The 19,627-nt window shown below is 35.8% G+C and overlaps 1 protein-coding gene across 2 annotated transcripts in view; it reads right to left on the bottom strand.

Annotated features, from left to right (window-relative positions):
- The window catches only part of BANK1 (B cell scaffold protein with ankyrin repeats 1), a 295,632-nt gene that overhangs the window by 248,822 nt on the left and 27,183 nt on the right, over nt 1–19,627 (bottom strand). The window lies entirely within an intron of this gene.

The raw sequence follows: 19,627 nt of genomic DNA, 5'->3' as shown, positions 1-19,627 counted from the left end.
ATCTTTTCTCTTCTAATAAGTTAAAAAATGTGAAGACAACACAGTAGTTTGCGTCAAATAGGGTTAAAAAAATAAAAAACTACAATTAACCCAGGAATAAAGTAACAGAGCCATCCATAGTAAAACCAACAGCAGAATCTTAAGTTTTGCAAAATAAATGATGAGGATCTTCTGGTTCTTAGGGAGAAAGTAAAATTTCAATATTGTTTAGAAAATGATTAGAGTGTATTTTTTGTCTAATAAACTTTAAGTAGTTTCATTAGTTTGACATTACCTTGTATATGCAGATCCTCTGTGTGTGCACGTGTGGCGTGTGTATCTCCTATATGCTCAATCAGAACACTAACACCCTCTGTTCGTCGTTAAGATAAAGATCATTATAACAAGTAGGTATTTGGGTTGGCCTTCTCAGAAGTGGGCCTTAAAAGTAAAATGTAAAATATAAAAAGAAAGAAAGAGAACATTTGAGTCTTTAGAACCATGAGACTGAGGAATGGACTATTTTGTTTATTGTTGAACAATGATCAGTGCTTAATAATTATTTGTAAAATGAAGGAATGAATATATTATATTTGGAAATGTTTGAAGGAGATGAGACTAGGGGAATCTGCTTAAGAGTGGAAGAGTTCCAACCTCTCTTTGCAAAGGATCTATCTGTACTTCTCTTCCTCTTGAGACTCAGGGAATCATCCACATTTATGCCAATTTCAATGTTTCTGTTTTGGCATTGTCTTTGGTGCAGGTACGTACACATAGCTACAGAGCCTAGCACAGGCTTCAGAAGACTACAGAGGGCTCAGCACAGGGAAGCAAGAAAAAGGCATGTGTGTCTAACCTGACCTTAGTGGCTCAGCAGAGAAGCTCACCAGGCTATGGACTAGCCAGACTTGGAGAAGGACCCAGTGGTTAAGAGGGAAAGGAGGGAAGACACTAGAAGGACACAAACAGGCTCCTAGAAAGACAGATCATAAAAAGAGAGGAAAGCACAGACTTTCATGATGTCTAAATGCTAGGCCCCTGCCCTTGGAAAGAGTAAGTAAAACAAGCTGCACATTTTGTATTACCTAAGTTTAAGTAACAGTAGGATTGCTGTTTTTATTCCCATGGATGAATAATTAAACTAGATAATAAAATCATAAATGAAACTGACATAAGAATATCAACTTCAAATATTAATTTCACTGCAAGTCCCACGTCTTTGCCATTGGACTTGAGTTTCTTTTCTGTCCTCAGTGAGTGACTGCGTTATCTTAGCCAGTGATTCTAACTCCTGACTTTTCTTTCCCTTTGCCATGCAGCAGGGTCAGCTGTAAGTTACTGTTTTTTAGTGATGATGTCTTCTAGCTTAGCCAGTGAAAGGGAAGCTATTATCCATTGATTGCCTGAAAGGAAAATAAATGTAAACAGAGATCTGTTCTAACATGAATGTCCAAGATTTTATGAACTTCCTCAGGAATATTAATAGATAACAACTACTGAGCATTTAGTACGTGCTAAGTACTGCTCTTAGTGCTTTGCATGTATTGAGACAATACTCTACAACTCCATGAGGCAGGTGATAACATTATCTTCACCTTACAGATTCATTTTTCATTCTTGAACAAATACTTAAGAAGTGCCATCTATGGACCAAGTGCTGAACAGGACGCTGAGGTAAGCCTTTCTTCCCCGGATTTATAATCTCATGGAGGTGGAAGCAAACACTACACAAGTCCAGTGCCTAGTGGAGCAGATGCTGGGAAGCACTGGAAACAAATTAACGCTAGGAAGACTGATGGGTCGTTCAAGGAGACGGGGTGGGGTTATTGTTTTAAATGAGGAAAATAAGACTGAGCAGTAAATTAAGTAACTCTCCCAAGGCCATAGAGCTAGCTCGCCATTGCTGAAGTCGAAGAGGAACTAGCGAGGCAGACTGCAGAGACCCCTAACTACACTGCCCCGTTTCCTCAGCCTCAGTCAACTCCGCACATGATAGTCGATTGTCACAGAGCAGATATGATAGAAACAAAGACAGAAAATTTTCAGAGCTGGTAAAAACAACGTACGCCCTAAAACTCCAGTGGAAATGTCTAAGGCATTAATTCGTACAATAACCTAAGATTATATTCCTTTTGACATTAAGTTGATGACCTAGTTAGGATTACTAATTTACACAGAAATGGTAGTGTGTGTGTGTGTGTGTGTGTGTGTGTGTGTTTACCATGCCTGTTGCTCACCGAATGATCTCACGAGAATGTTTTATTTTACAGGGAATTTCCAGGGGTGGTTTGCACGTTGTCAGACTGACGCTTGCTGCCAGAGAAAGTGACTCGTATAGTGTCACACATGCGGAACTGCTATCAGTAGGTAATGACAATTCTTCTCTGTCTAAATTGGGTTTGCAGGAGCCAAATGCATTTCTGATTTTTCCTTCAAATATCTTCATTCTTTACAGTTATCCAAGAGTAGATCTTGAAATTTGATGGCAGACTTAATTTGGTATTTTTAAAAAAATGTTCACCAGCATTTTACACATTTTAAATAGTAATCAGCACCTTAAACTGATATATCTAAGAATATATCCATAGAATATTGGGGACTCAGTCTCTAAGGACTTTACCTTCCAAATTATATAAATAAAAACGTCAGTGCTGTATGTATGTAAAATTTGAGGGATGAGTTATAGTTTTTAGATTCCTATTTTCATGTGCCTAAACAAAGTAACTATGAAATTACTTGCTTCAAATTAAAAGGAGCCTTTTAAAGAATACTTTCATTTCCTTTCACTTTCGCAGGAACATCATATAACCTTTCCTTAACTTAAATAAAAACAGTAGAAACTGAGTCCACTCGCCTTTGAGGCAGAAATAGGTTGTCTCATCTGTTCAGGGAGCTATATTAAAACGAGAAAGGCCTCTTTGCAATTAGGCTTAGGAAAACTTTCCTTCGGGTTTACCTTGTTAATACATAGGCCCCTAAATCTGTTTGTTGGGGTAAAAATAGTAGATAACATGTGCTGAGTTTGGATTAAGTCTCAAATACCCTAGGTAGAGGTTTATACACATAATTACATTTAATCCTCACAATTATGCATACTATTATTTTTCTGATTTTACTGATGAAGAAATGAGTCTTGAAAAATTTTTAAAAATTGCCATTGGTCACAGAGCTGAACTCGAATCCAGGACTATCTGATACAAAACCCTTGGCCACAGAATTAAAGTTTCCACTGAAGGTAAAACAGCCTTGGCTGTTTCACATCTTGCCTCACACAGAAGCAGACTTTCTGTTATAGGCATGGATGGAACTGGAGAGCATTATGCTAAGTGAAATAAGGCTGGGGTGGGGTGGAGGGAAGGGGAGAAAATGCAGACAATTGTAACTGAATAAAAATAAATTAATTAATTAAAAAAAATAAAATATTGAGACACCAAAAAAAAATAAAATAAAAAAAAAAGAAAAAGAAAAAAAAGTGAAGAAGAGCCCTAATGTCCCACTTTGCTTCATCTATGGCAATGGTATACTTCCTAGTGGCCATTCTGATCTCCCAGTCTCTGATCATACGCATCTTCTTTCATTCTATTGTGAAAGATTCAGAAGTGGCCAAGGTAGGCCCTAGCTGGGTGGCTCAGTTGGTTAGAACGTTGTCCTGATACACTGTTTGCACAATCCTTGGCCAGGGCACGTACAAGAAGCAACGAATGAATGCATAAATAAGTGCAACAACAAATTGATGTTTCTCTCTCTCTCTCTCTCTCTCTCTCCTTTTCTTTCATGCTCTAAAATCAACAAATTAAAGAAGTAACCAAGGTAAATAAACCCATAAATCACTGATGTAGTAATTGCTAAAAATTTACTGTGCACTCACCAAAAAGACAGTTTGCAAACCAGGAGCACTCAAATCCAAACATGGAGTGAGGCTCACAGATATACCACAGAAAAGCAGTTTATATAGTGAGAAAGTGATGCTTTCATGGTGATTGGTAATTAAGCCAAATTAATAACCAAACTGGTTTTATCTGCTCTTCAAGGTTAGTCTTCACTTGCTTTTGATTTTAATGCTTTCAAGTATGCTCTTTTCTTTTTGCCTGCTGTGCACGGTCCCATTTTTCTTCCTAATTTTCAACATTCCCATCAATGGTGGCTCCTGGTGTAAGACCATTCCAAGCTTCCCCATAATCATAGCTCCCCGGATATACTGTACTTTTAGAAAGTGTCACACGGATTGTATCATTTACATACTATTTACTTTCCTATTTCTTTCATTGGATCGTGAGCTCTTGATAACGGTAACTGATGATCTGTATTTCCTTCCACGTACTTACAAAGGCCTGCCACACAGCAGAAGCTCAATAAACGTCAGTTGGCTAAAACAATTATTTAGTGGAAAATCAACCAAGCCAAAGGAGAAAATATATATTTCAAAGGAAGGTGATTGCTCCTTATAGCCAATACACATATTTCAAAGGACAATTATGCAAAGTTGAGTGATGGAAAAACTAATTATACAGACACAGCACTAAGGAGCATGGGACGTGGAAAACCATGTGAGACAGTGTGAATTTTCCAGTTATGGAAAAAGTATTCTTAATATTTAAGTGAGTTTCAGGATGACGAAAGAAAAGTATTCCTAATATCTAAATGTAAAAATTAAGAGGAAACATTATAAAATACTTGATTCTAATGTTTCAATAAACAATGAGAAAATACATCCCAGATATCAAAAGACTAATATAAAGAAAGCATATAAACTCATGAAGATCAGAATAATTTGGTATGATTAATATGCTGATGAAAAGGACATTGGGGTACCATTTTATGTTATTAAATCAAGGTTAATATGATAGAATATTTATCATAAAAAGTATAAAATAGGAAAGAAATATTAACAAGGAAATTTGAAAAAAAATGTACTACAATGAAATGAGACCAATGAGAGAGGTGAATACTTATAAAACAGGAGAAGCAGATAATAATTTTTGTTTGTAATTTTGAAACATGATGCCTAAAAAGATAAAGAGTACAATACAGTTCGGTTAAAATAGGAAATGTTTCAAATTGAAAATTCAGAAACTTATTTACTTTAACTGTTTTTAAGTATTGCCATACTCTTCCGGACAGGAAGCTTTCTAAAGCGGATCTAGCTCACGAGACAGACGACTGAAATGGAAGGACGACACAATATTGTGTTCAAATGAAACACATCGCAAGCTTGTAAGGGTAAATCAAGACACGGAGCCTAAAACATAACATATGTTAAATTGCGACCCTCCTGTTCAATCTAGAATGTGGAGGTGCCTTATGAAGGAAAGCTTAGACTCTCCGCACAGCCGAACACACAGCAGGGGGCTCACTGCCCACGACAGCCTCAGCCTCAGCAGAGCTCCTTCCAATCACTGCCCCCTGACGTTTTCCTCCCAGAAATGTGCAATTCTGGGTGACGCCAGAACATACTGATTGGATTTAAGTATGTGTACACCTAAAAAGTTAAAGCTGGTCTGGTACTCTCAAAGTATCCTAATAATGATTTTTTTTAAGTCAAACAAAATTTGTCCAGCCATGTGTTTATTTGAAATGTGAGTGCTGAAGTATGTGATCTACATTCTGGCTCTGTCATTTTCTACTTTCCTGCCCTCTAATGTTGGTACTTTTACTTAAAAATCAGAGTGGTACTAGTATCTGAACCTCATTGTTTTTGTGAGTATTAAATTTAAAATGTGTATAAAGTTCTTATATGAATGCCTTGGTTCATAGACATTCATAAATGAAGGTTAGAAACAATGTTAATGTTAGGAATAAAGGAATGGGTCAACCACGAACAAATAATGGGACAGAAGTAATACGCTTGCTTGTAGAAGCACCAGCGGCCTTTGAGAACTGGACTTGGCAGTGGGGAGCTCGGGCGGCGACTCAGCCTGGCTTTTCCCAGGTTCCTCCCCAGGTGTGATACAATGGGTACTGAACAAACAGTGTAGTGTCTTGGGGTCTCCTTTATATCATTTGTCAAATAAGAATGTTGGAGAAGATACTATTTGAGACAACTTTTAACTCTAGAACTAGCCTGATTTATTTATAAAAAGAGTGTTTTAGAAATAATTCTTCATATAAGGTTCTAGAAAAATTGTCATTATAAATTTATATTGTCTTTCATTTTTCATAATAGTTCATCTGTTTGTAGCTCATCTCTGAAACCCTGCATTTTGCTTCTCCCTACATCAATATTTTGCACAATTCTATGTAATTAAAATTATCTGTGCATCCATATATTAATGTTTTGTTTCATTATTATGAACTTTTGTTTCAAACTGGAATCTTTCATTAGAGTGCAACATTGATTTTGGTGAGATTTTCATTTTCTCACGGAACAGTTGTTAATATACCACGCCTGAGGCAAAGGCAAAATTTGACACCTTGGCTTATCATTTCAGATGTTTAAAAAATGTAATTCCCACATTCATTCAGCAGTCTAGTCCTAACTTTCCACTCACGCTGTGCCTCTTCCTCCAGCAGACTGTGATAGTTTTAAAATGGTCCTATGTACATATTTCTCAAGTATTCTCTTAACTCTTAGTTAGCCCAATACTATGAGAATTTATCTTTGGAATGAATATGCCAAAATGTTAGTAGTGATTGCCTCCAGATATAGTCATTCTGAGTGATATTTTTTTCCTGCTTATATTTTCTGTACTTTTCAGATTTTTTACAGTGAACATATGCCATTTTTTATAATTAGAAAATAAATATTTAATACTTTTAAATATTTTTCTTTGGATTTTAAAATTCTTATCCATAATTCAAAGTGGGTGTAATATATTTGCTGAGATTAAATAAAATATAAAATTAAATACTTGAAATTATATAGTATCTTTTTTAAGGAGAATAGAAAGAAAATAATTGTATGACTTTTTCCTTAACTTCTGAACAGTTATGGAAGACTGAGAAACAATCATAGATTAGACAAAAACCATAAATTTTCACATTTTAAAAGAATTTCAGAGAGTTGTAAATAAAAATATCATTGTGTGTGGTCTAGTCATTGTGACTAATGAAATAATTCTTGAGAAAATCTCCCCAGCTTAAGAACCTCCAGAGTAGAGAAAGGGTCTATCAGGGGATTGGGTGGCATTCACTTGGGCTGAAAAATGCATGTTCTTAATCACCATAATTTCAGCTAAATTGAATTTTTGTTAAGGTACTCAAAAAAGGAAATGTTGAATAAAAGCTAAGCTTCTTCATATGAGAAGCTATTAAAGAGATTTATAAGCATTATTTATATCTCTACAAATATATTTATAGCATTATGATACTGTTATCAGTCCAAAATAATACATATATAGGATAAACTTAAGAAGAGGAATTATATTGATTTCTATCTGCCCCAATATTTCTATTATAATTCAAAAGAAAAGCATAATTGCAGAGTAAAGAGTGCAACCATAAAAATTTAATGGAAAAAAATGGTCTTTTGGAACACATGTAATTCCAGCTCTGTTATCATATAATATGTAAATGAGCATGTTTTTTCAAAGTTCAGCTCTCTCATTTTATAGGAATATTAAGACACTAGTAAAAGTAATTTGAAATATCTCAAAATTTAAGGTAAAAACACATGTTCTATATGAGTATAAATGAACTCCCATTTGGCAGCATCATAAAATGTCTGATTTTTAAAATCTACTTTTATTTCTCAACATGATATAAATAGCCTATTGTGTTTCTTAGTGAAGAATTAAGTTAAAATATAAGTGCCCATCACTTTATTACCAATGTGAAGTGTTAAAACACAGTAAATCAGTGTTAGATACACCATGTTGCATCAAGCTGTTAGGTGCACTGATATGATCCCATGTTTTATCTTCCAGCACAAACCTGAGTGCGGATGAGAAATTACTGATGTTAAGAAAATAAAAGTTTAGAGTGTCTGTCTGGGAAACTAATTACTTAAACTAGTAAATGGTTACCAGCTAGAGTAAGAAGCATTTAAGTCAAGCACAGTTGGTTTGTAAAATTTCCTTCCAATGGCTCAGCCGTCACTGGAGGGTGGAGTTCGATGGACCTTGGATTATAGATTTGAAGGCTTTGGGATATTGAGTACCTTGGCACAGGTGTCAGCGCTAGATATTTTATTTAATCAGAGACAATATTATTTTGCTTTGTTGCTCTCTATATAGTTTCTTCTCTTTAAAACTAATCTTCAGAGAAACCATAGAAAGGTGCTGTTAATACAGCAGATGACCCACCATTTCCCATGTGAAATGAAGTTGAAACATGAAAAGGAAAACCAGCTTTAACAAAAATAAAGGAAAATGTCCAAAGGGAGTGGTATTTTGGGAGTAGCAAGGAATTATACAAGCTGGCTATTATGTAGTTAATAAAAAACTGATCCTGAGTAATATGAAACAGTGTACCTTCGTTTTGATCAAAAAAGGGAAGTAACAGGAATCTGGCATAGAGGGCCATACATTCTTAATATGAACACGAGTAGTGGTCAAAATGTTGTTATTAGCACAGCAAAAATATCCAGACCAAATGCTTTTATTTTACTAGCAAGAAATAACTTGTAACTATACTCTGGTGTCTAGAACTAATAAACTATTAATAATTTTGGTGTTTTTTAAATTGCATCCCTCAATATATGTAATAATGACCCCAAAATAACATTAGGAAAAATACAAAAGAAAATAAAATAATGAAAAGTAGAATTCAAAAACATAAACTGATTAAAATAAAACAGATAAACTCCTTCAAAGAGAAGTTGAATATTTATCATAAGTTGTGGAAAACTTGGAACCTCAGTCTCTGCAGCCTCACCAGTAATTAGAGGTACGTTATTAAATCATGCAAAAGCCAGAGAAGCTCTCTGGGACAGAATAAAGCCCTGTGTAAAGCCTCACATACTTGAACTCACATTTATAATTCTGACTTTTTGAGTAATATACTTTTCAAACAATCCATCATTTTAATTGGAAACCTGAAGTTATAATGAACTATTAGTTTCTTAGAGAAAGGAAAAAAGCAGATATTCAATCCGTGAATCTAAAAGTTGGCAGCTAATAATTTTTCAAACCTTAATTCTAAAAGTGCAAAACCAGTTCTACAGCCTTGTTCTAAATATATCAAGTTATCATTACACATTTACTATTAGAAATGATTAATTATTGTCTGAATTAGTGAACAATCAGTGTAGGTGTTTTAAATCATATTGCTAATTTTCTAAAATATTTTGCATATTATTTGATTATGAGCAGCCTGTCTGATACTCTGGGGCCCCTGAATTGACTCTGTAGGCAACGTAGAGCCCGTAATTGAGTGTGTTTTAGCAAGGAGGAGGGGAGAGAGACAGGCCACCAGCAGTGAACGGTGAAAGGGAAGATGATGCTCCAGGCTGCTGGGGATGGAGAAGGGGAATGTAGACATATTTCTAAGGCAGAGAAATTAATTCAATGTGGAGGAGAGAGCCGTCTGTCTCTGTGATAGCACTCGGGTGATGTGATGGGGGTAGTAGTGAGGCCTTTAAGATAGCGAATCATGGAGCTCTTTCTCTGTAAATGGAGGGAGGACAGAAAAATAATGGTTTTAGTAAATCTGAAGGTGGGACATAGATAAACAATGTGATATTTAGGGGATATTTTAGGGGACTAGTACAGTGATTCAAGGGGTCTTGAGGACTCAACAATTTTCATTAGTTGTAATTTGCCTACAATGGTGCAAAAGTAAGAAAGAGTAAAACAACTGTCACCTAAGCATTAATAATAAAGGCAGTGGCACCAAATTGCAGTATTAACCACCATGCACTTGTGGTTAAAATAAATGTCAATTTTGTATAAGAAAAAAAAACACAGTGAGATACTGCTACACAACCATTAGAATGGCTGAAATTAAAAGACTGGCCAAGTGTTGGTGAGGGTATTGAGCAAATGGAACTCTCAACACTGCTGGTGGAAATGTAGGTTGGTATAACACCTTGGGAAAACAGGTTCGTAGTTTGTGCTACAATGACTAATTACATTGAGCATCTTTTCCATGTGCTTACTTGGATATTGTTTTTGGTGATATATCTGTTGAAATCTTTTGCCCAGTTTTTTTTTATTGCTTTGTGTGTTTTCTCATTATCAAGTAGAGAGTTCTCTATATATTCTGAATACAAGTTCTTTAAGACTGATTTTCTACCAATTGTGCATACAATTTTCCTGCTTCTTTGGCTGGATAATTTTTGATGTGCTGTTTGACATTATGAACTTTACCTTCTTGGATGCCATATTCCTACAGATATTCTTGAGCCTTGTCTTAGAATGCAGTTTTGTTACTTGAAAATGTTTGACATTTTTCAAGTCTTGCTTTTAAATTTGGTTATGTGTGGCCAGAACAGTCTTTAATCTAGGGCTAATTGTTCCGCTTCTCTTCAGTAATGATGCAAATAGAAATTGAGCTTGTTTATTACCAACAAAGCTCACCAAAATGAATTTTTAAGATATACTTTATGGAAAAAGAAAATGATCTCAGGAAGAGAGTTGAGATCCAAGAAAGAATGGTATATAAAGAATGCTGTAAATATGTGGTTTAAAACAAACAAATATTGATTCTCTTAATATAAAAAACATGGAAAATGTCAGATAGAATAATTAAAGTAGGAAAAATAGATAATCTGAATTAAAGCATTACAAAGGGCTTTTACATATTTTTTCAGAAGAAAGAAAAAAATAATTAAATATAATTCATTACAGATTGGTATTAATACTAATAATGGCTGAGTTAAATATGCATCTTGTAATTTCTAGGATATCACTGAAAGAATAAAGTAGCATGCAAATGGAACGGGGAGGAACTCGGTCCAAAAGGAAGTAAAAAAAAGTTAAACAGAAAAAGGAACAAAAAAGATGATATAAAAGAAGAAGCAATAAATATGATGGTGAAATTGAATCCATATGCATCAAGTATTATAATCAATATACTATTAAAGTATATATTAAAAGACTAAAATTTTTGACACTAAATTGAAAAAATCCAGCTATATACATTTATAAATATATATAAAGGTTAGCAAATACATAAGACAGTTCAAAAGAAAAGAACATAAAAATATGTACCATATAAATAACAAGCTTGATCTAATGGCCATAAATAATAACACATACCAAATATGGAGATAAGTGTTCTGCCCAGAATACATGGAATATTTTAAAAATCAGTCAAATAGAACTCAATAAATTTCAAACTACCAAAATAATATACATCATATTCTCTAACTATACCACAAAATTTAGAAATCAATGACAAAAAGAAACATTAAAGTTCACACTTCTGTGTATTTATATTTCTAAAGAAGAAATCAAAATAAAATAAGAAAATATGTGTAACTAAATAATAATTTAAAAAGTTGTAAGAACTTGTTGGATATAGATGAAGAAGTACTTAGAAATTATAGCTTTAAATGTTTGTTTAAGGTATATTTCCAAGAGTTAAGCATTTTAAAATTTCAAAGAAAGAAAATGGAAATAAATATTAAATATAATACAAAAATAAATGTAAAAAGATTTACAATACAAAATCCTTTTTAAAGATTCATATGGTTGTCCTTTGAAACGACAAATGAAATAATAAACTTCTAGGAAGATTAATTGATATAAAAAAGAGACACAAATAGATTATCTTAGAAATAAAAAAGAAAACATAATTTCATATAGAGCAGATATAAAAAATAAAGGAATGTTCTAAACAATTTTATGTCAATAAATTTGAAAATAATTAAAATCAACAAATTCCTAGAAAAACAAAAAAACAAAATGACTCAAATAGGAAACCTGAATGGTTCCAAATTCTTAAATATATTCAACTGAAATGTTCAAAGAACAATTCATTCACATGGAAAAAATAATCTGGAGCCCAGCTTCACAGTGCACATGGAATTCATTCCAGATGGATGTCGTGCTTTCATGAGAAAAAAGTTCCACAGTTTAGAAGATGTATTATGACATAAGAGAGGCAAAGATTTCTTAGACAATATATATATATATGTATGTATGTAGTAAACTGAAGGAAAAACATTAACATATGTGACTATATTAAGAGCTTCTGTTTATCAAAATTATAACTACAGCTATGTTTCCTAGTCAAGCATCCAATTCAGTATTAAATATTGTATGGAGTTCAAACATTGTATAACTTTAAATTCCTTTAATCTGGAACAATCACTCATCCTTTCTTTTAATTTCTTGGCTTTAACATAGTTGAAGAACAAAAATTGTTTTGTGGAATCTAGTTTAGGCTTGTCTGATATCCCCTTGTGATCTGATTAAGGTTGTGTATTTTTGGCAAGAATATCACAGGAAACCTGTTCATTATTAAAACAGTGAAAAGCCTAACTGCACCAAAAAACACTTATAAATCTACAGCTAAAAATACAATTTGTACTCTTCTGTTATTTTTTGAATGCTGAGAGCGCTAAAATGTTATATAAAAAAATTACTAGCATTATATTTTTTAAACAGAAAGTAATAGGAAGGAAAATTGTCAAAAATAATTACAAAAGTGTAATGACAGTCATAAGTAAACAAAAATAAAAATTTAATAGAATTAGAAATGAAGTAAATATTTTCTGAAAGGAAAGCATCTGAGATAAATTCACTGATAAAGTAGGTTTTTCAAGTTGACCTTAAAAGATAGCTGGGATTTCGACTGAAAATACGGGGGAGGGTACTCCAGATGGAGAGGGCAGCAAGAGAACAGTAGTAGGAAGGCAGAAGTGGTCAGCTATGTTTGCTCTGTGGGAGGAGAGGCAATCACCCTAGTGTGCAGCGTGTGCCTGCCAATGACAGCAACACCCATGCTGGAGCCACACATCCAAGGAGCTGAAAGATCATGTGAAAAGGATGGACTTGATTTGAAAGGCCTTGAGACCTCATTGAGCAGGGAACCCGAGTTCTTACAGAACCACACAGCTCTGACGGAGGAAAGAAAAACAAATGCTTCTACATAGTTTGTTTCTGATGTGTGGTGGTTGTTTTTCTTGTTTTGCTTTTCCAATAACTCTACTATTACACTGCTATTCTTTATTTTAGGCTCCTTCTTTTATGCTTAATGAAGCTAAAAATTTTAAATTGCTTTGGTAATATAAAAACAAAATTAAAATGTTAAGGTTATTTTTTAAAAAACATAGCAGCTTTCCTATTACCATTGCATCTATAATTTGACAATGAAGAAATATAATAAATATGAAATATGAAATGGATATGAAATATAAATATATTTTAATACAATTTTATTGTGTTAAATACATCTTATTTTATTATATTTTCATGTAAATGAGAATATCATAAAATAAAGCTCAGAGAGGTGTGCAATTGTTGAGAGCAAATCAGAGTTCCTAAGAATAGTTCAAAGGCAACCACTTAAGCTATTTATTAAAACACACTTATTATTATATAGACTATAGTAATTAGTACCGACTTTGTCAAGGAACTCAACTCATACATACAAATTGCATTACGCATGGTTTGAAAACTGTTTACAGACCTACATTGTAGTTGCATGCTTGTATTGTAGTTAAGAAAAATGTATCATCTTTGAATGTGTTTTCCTATGCACATTCTTGTGTTTTTCACTTGGTAAGTGCATCTAACTTACTCTAAGAAATCACAGTTTAAAATTCAAATACGGAAAGATGAGAGTTAACAATGTCTTCAAAATAAGCCTACTTTTCCATAAACTGTAAGCTTATTTCTACTCAAATATCAATAGAAAATAATTGGAAGATATATCAGAATACCACTGACATAATGACCTAAAGGTACTCATCATAAAACAAAACAACTAACACAACAGGGTTTTTTTTGTCAATATTGTTATGTAATAGTGACAGCATAATTTAAGTGGCCAAATAGAAATGATGAGGGTGGAAAGTCATTCAAAATGTTGCCACCAATTTATAGTGCCCTTCTGTCTTAGGGAAGAAAATTAGCACAATTACTTATATTTTATGTGCATTTGATTATAATTTTTAATAATTTCTAGTTGCAACATTTTTCCTTTTCAACAACAGCAACAACAAAAAATATACTTGGGGCATACCAAAATGAAGAAAAAGAAGAAGTAACAAGAAACTTGAGGACTGCCAGTTTCAAAACTCTAATATGCAGTCAACATTTCCTCTTTTTATTCCTGAAAATCATCCCAAAACATTGAGAATGAGAAACAATTATGCAAATGCCCTACTTATTGAAAATAGAAAACAGTGAAATTCTAGACGGCCAGACAATGGAATGGTTCCAAACTCAGTAATGGCACGCAAAAGGGTGTGCAGGAGGGTACAGGGAAAAGAACCCTTGAAGAATTAATCTAGAAACTGCAGATTTCTTTTATATTAACTTTGTATTGTTGTTCAAGTACAGCTGTCTCCATTTTCTCCCACACCACTTCCCCCCAACACAGCCATCCCCAGTTCCTACCCTTGATCCTGCCCCCCCTTTGGTTTTGTCCATGTGTCCTTCATAAATGTTCCTGAAAACCTTTCCTCCTTTTCAAGAACTAACAAATACACTTTCTTCTAAGGTTAGGAGCCATACATTTTCATATTGTAGACTTGATGCAGCAGTTTCAGATAGAAGCGTTTGTGAAAGCAATTTGGTTCCAAAACGCAGAGAAAGTAGGGCTAAATGAGGAACTGCACAGAAAAGACACATTTGCAGAAAGCAATCTACATCTGTGGAAACAGAGAAGTCAAGTCTTTCGTTGTGGGGGAGAAAAACGGAACAGAACACACAACAAAAAACCCACATTGCCTATCTTCATTGGCTAGACCAAAAAAATAAAATAAACCCTCACTTTGTTCAGTGGTACAAAAGAAAACTGGGCAACCACAGGATCTATACAAAGATACAAAATAAATAGAAAGAGGAAAAAAAAAAACCCAATGGCACATCAGAAATACACACTAAAAGAATGTTGCCATAGAGAAGTGAAAAAATGTGACCAAACACTATACCATGAATTTTTAAAATATACTAAACAGCAACCACTGCTTTGAAGCAATTATATAGTGCAGAATACAAGGGGTTAAGGAGAGGTTAGCAAGACAAGAACAAGAGATAAATTGTAAACTTTCGACGCTCAACTACATGGTATAATTGAAAACAGTAAAAGTATCATGAAATGGGGGGAAGGGGAAGAGCACTGGAAGAATAAGAAGATAGCAAAAAGCAAAGTGATAATTACAAACTGAGTCATGGATATCAATAAGGAATCAAAATGAATTAGAGAGGAATTGTTGAATGTATCACAAACAAAATGAATCCAACCTACATATAAAAGGAATCCCTGAATAACAAAATCATCATAAGCGAGAGCAAATACCGAAAGCTATGAATCCAGAAAGTGTTCCTGAAATAAAAGACTTGAATCTACATCTTGAGGGAGGGGACTTATAAAAAAATAGTCATGTGGGCAAAATAGTCCAGAACAGTCAGCACTAAGATAACATTCTAGTGGAGTCACTGGACTTAAAATACAAATGAAGGATTCTTTAATTAGCCAGGCAAACAGAATCTCCCTAAATACTACAAGTCTAGAAGAAAGAAGAGCAACATGGTCCTCAGTGAAACTGTACTTCAAGTACAAGGCAACAGACAAACACTTTTGAACATGCAAGATTTCAGAAACACTGCTGCCAGGGCCCTTCCTCAGGAATCTCTGAGCGGTGACATCCAACCAGGAGATGTTTAAAAAATCAGTAACAAACTTGCCAACATTGTAAGGTTCTTTGGGAAGCAAATCCTCCCCTAGTGGACAGCGGAGGCTTGCGAACGATTGTAGCTCCCATGGCTTGACCGCGACCGCATGAGATGCTCGGATCCAGAACCTCCCTGAGAAACTGCTCCTGGATTCCTCAGCCATAGAAACTGTGATAGAACCAATGTTTGCTTTTTTAAGTTGCTAAATTTTAGGGTAACTTGTTAGACGACAATATATAACTAAAACAAGGCTTTTAAAGTATTGAAGTTGAAGATGTCAGGATGCTGCAAGGCAGAAAGAAGTTTTTAAGGACAGTTGTTGATGTGCTGAGTCCCACCGTCCCCCACTGTTACGACTAAGGGATGCCACAACCCTCACACATAATGATTAGGGCTGCCAGCAAATTATTTGGGATTGATATGTGTTCTCCGGATGTACAGAACACCAAGACCCACGCCAGACCCATGTCTGGAAATGATTAAAGGCAAGAGGCTGAGACTGCAGTGCCGCCGCGAGTGCAGGACGTGGTGGTTACACCGGCAGTGGCTCGCACGTGCCGTTTGTCAGCGCAAGAGACAGATGCGTGGTTTTGCTGCAGCGGAATGCCATTTGTTGCTGCTGGAAGTGGGGATCTTACAGTAGCTAAAGGAGAAGAATTATCCCATTTTTAAAAATTGGATTGTTTGTCTTCCTGGTATTGAGTCATATAAGCTCTTTATATATATTTGGAGATCAAACCCTTCTCCAGTGTATCATTGGCAAGTATTTTCTCCCATGTAGTTGGTTCCCTTTACATTTTGGTGATGGTTTCTTTAGCTGTGCAGAAGTTTTTTAATTTGATGTAGTCCCATTTGTTTAGTTTTTCCTTCACTCTCCTTGCCCTAAGGGGATATAATGGCAAAAATATTGCTATGCAACATATCTGAAATTTTACTGCCTATGTTCTCCTCTAGAATTTTTATGGTGTCACAACTTATATGTAAGCCTTTTATCCATTTTGAGTTTATTCTGGTGTATGGTGTAAGATCATGGTCTAGTTACACTTTTTTGAATGTACCAGTCCAGCTCTCTCAATACCATTCACTGAAGAGACCGTCTTTATTCCATTGTATGCTCTTGCTTTATTTATCAAAAATTAATTGACCATAAGGACATGGGTTTATTTCTCTTAAACCCATGTCCTTATGGTCAATTAATTAAATATAACCACAGACATTGAGATTGAGAACAATCTGACAGTAACCAGAGGGTAGATGGGAGGGGATAATGGGAGAAAGGGGGCAAGGGTTTTCAGGAACTACTATAAAGGACACATGGGCAAAACCAAGGGGGGGTGGAGCAGAGGAGGGAGGTGGGGATGGCTAGGGTGGGGGAGATGGTGGGGGGTAAATGCAGACAACTGTAACTGAACAACAATAAAATAATTTTTAAAAAAGACATGGGTTTGTTTCTGGGCTCTCTATTCCGTTACATTGATCTATGTGCCTGTTCTTATGCCAGTACCTGAACAGACACTTCTCAAAGGAGGACATACAGATGACCCATAGACATATGAAAACAATGCTCAGCACCACTGGCCATCAGAGAGATGCAAATTAAAACCGCAGGAGATACCACCTCACACCAGTCAGAATGGCCATCATTAATAAATAAATAGACAAGTGGTGGTGGTGAGGACGTAGATAAAAGGGAAGCCTAGTGCACTGTTGGTGGGAATGCAGACTGGTGCAGCCACTGTGGAAAATAATATGGAATTTCCTCAAAAAATTAAAAATGGAACTGCCTTTTGACCCAGAGATTCCACTACTGGGAATATACTCGAAAAATCCCGAAACACCAATTCAAAAGAATTTATGTACCCTTATGTTCATAGCAGTGCTATTTATAATAGCCAAGATTTGCATACAGCCTAAGTGCCCATCAGTAGATGACTACACAAGAAAATTGGTACATTTACACAATGGAATCGGAATTCCTACCTTTTGCGACAGCATGGATGGAACTGGAGACTATTATGCTAAGTGAATTAGCCAGGTGGTAAAGTACAAATACTGTATTATCTCATTTATAAGAGGAATCTAATTAACAAAATAAACTAACAAAATAGAGCCAGAGGCAAAGAATCATGGAACAGACTGGCAGCTGTACAAGGGGCAAGGGGAGGTGGGGACTACTTGAAAGAAGGTGAAGGGATTAGTCAAAGAACACCTGTGGAAGACCCATGAACATAAACAATGGTGTGGGGATTGACCTTGAAAGTGGGGGGTGGGCTGGGTGGAAGGGGGCAAAAGGGGAAAAATTGGGACAACTGTAACGGCATAAACAACAAAATTTTTTTTTTTTAAAAAGGAGAAGATTTTCCTGAGACATGCACAGGAGGATGTAGCTCTGCGATATGGTTTATTGACGATGTACAATTAATGGGGATCCCCTCCTGGTTCCCCAATGTCCCATTCCACCCATCTCACCATGGGAAACGTCCATTATTGTCTTTAATAGAGCCAGGATGAAGGCCACTGCCCAGAGTTTATGCTCCACATTAATGTAAAGTCCAGTCCAGCATCTGGCTAGCTTAGTGTGTGTTTCCAGCTGTGGTCCATTTCAGGCTTCCTCTTGGAGCCTGTGTGTGAAGTGGCATGGCCCTGAGCTACGTGGCAGCCAGGATCACATCGTCATGGAAAAAGGATGAGTGAAAGCACAGGATGAGTGTGGGTCACCCTGGCAAAAGAGATAACTTCTTTGTCCCACTGGCATTATATTAGTTTGGGTGTGGGATGGACCAGTAGCTTTCTCAGAATGACCAATCAGCTTCCCAAACTTTTGCATGCTTCTGGTGGGCCGACCTTCCAACCCATCTATTCTTTCCCCAGAGTAGACTGACAGGACTCTCTGGTCCAGCACCTCTCCCTGTGCCATTTGGACTCCTATTGGCATGTGCCAGCTCTCCCCTGGTCCCACCCCAGCCAAGTACCAGAGTCTGGGGAGGGAGGATTGTTAATCCAGTTGGCAGAGAAATGCTGTAATCCCCTGGAATGTGAAGCTGTAGCTTCTGGCTAGCGGGCAGACAGGTTTATGCTTCTCCATCTGTTAAACTCAATGTCTAGTTCCCTTTGTTCCCTTTCCTAGCTCAGTGCCTCCAGTAACAGTTTTACAGATGGACAGGGACCAGGTAAGAAAAAGAACCAGTCAGGAGATAGCTCAGAGACTTTGATCAAAAGAGACATGGGAGGGAGCCATAGAAACCAACACTACGCATCTATATAAGGTGGACCACCACAACTACATGCCTAGTGGAGAGGAAACATTCATCTCCATCAAGGAACTGCAGGTGGGACATGCTCAGTGAATGGGGGCATCACCGAACAACCCAGAAATATTCTCCAAGAAAAACAACCAGTGCTTACTATCTGATATGACCACTGGAAAATAAAAGCCCCACCTCTTCCCTGTAGGAGGAGAAACCACAGCTGGAATCCTGAGAAGCAAAACGCAGACTAAGAAAAGCAGAGAAGGAACTGACCCCAGCACCCCTCCCACATCAAGCCTCAAACAGAAAAGAACAGGGGGGGGGGAGGAGCTTTCACGTTGGTAAGCATTGGAGTTTTGACTATTGCATGGAACTGTAACTAATTAATGAAGGAGCCCTTATGTGCTGCTCTTCAACACAATGGATATATGATTAAAACTAAATTTATTATTGAAAATTAGTAAAAATAGCAGTATTTCATACCAGTAATAGGTATCATACAATTATCAACACAAAAAAGCTTTGTAATTTTAGCCCAGACCCTGAGACATTGGACAGCGACTGAGTGGTAACAGCATTACAGCAGATGACATTATCTCAAGTTAAGTAAGAAACCAGCTTCCAGACCCAAACTCCTACATAGCAGCATAGCACAGCATTTTTGTTTGACCAAGT

Source organism: Desmodus rotundus, chromosome 4 (assembly GCF_022682495.2).
Source record: "Desmodus rotundus isolate HL8 chromosome 4, HLdesRot8A.1, whole genome shotgun sequence".
In the NCBI taxonomy this organism is placed as follows: Eukaryota; Metazoa; Chordata; class Mammalia; order Chiroptera; family Phyllostomidae; genus Desmodus; species Desmodus rotundus.
Note: the sequence above shows the minus strand (reverse complement) of the source record. Positions and strands in the feature narration are given on the sequence as shown.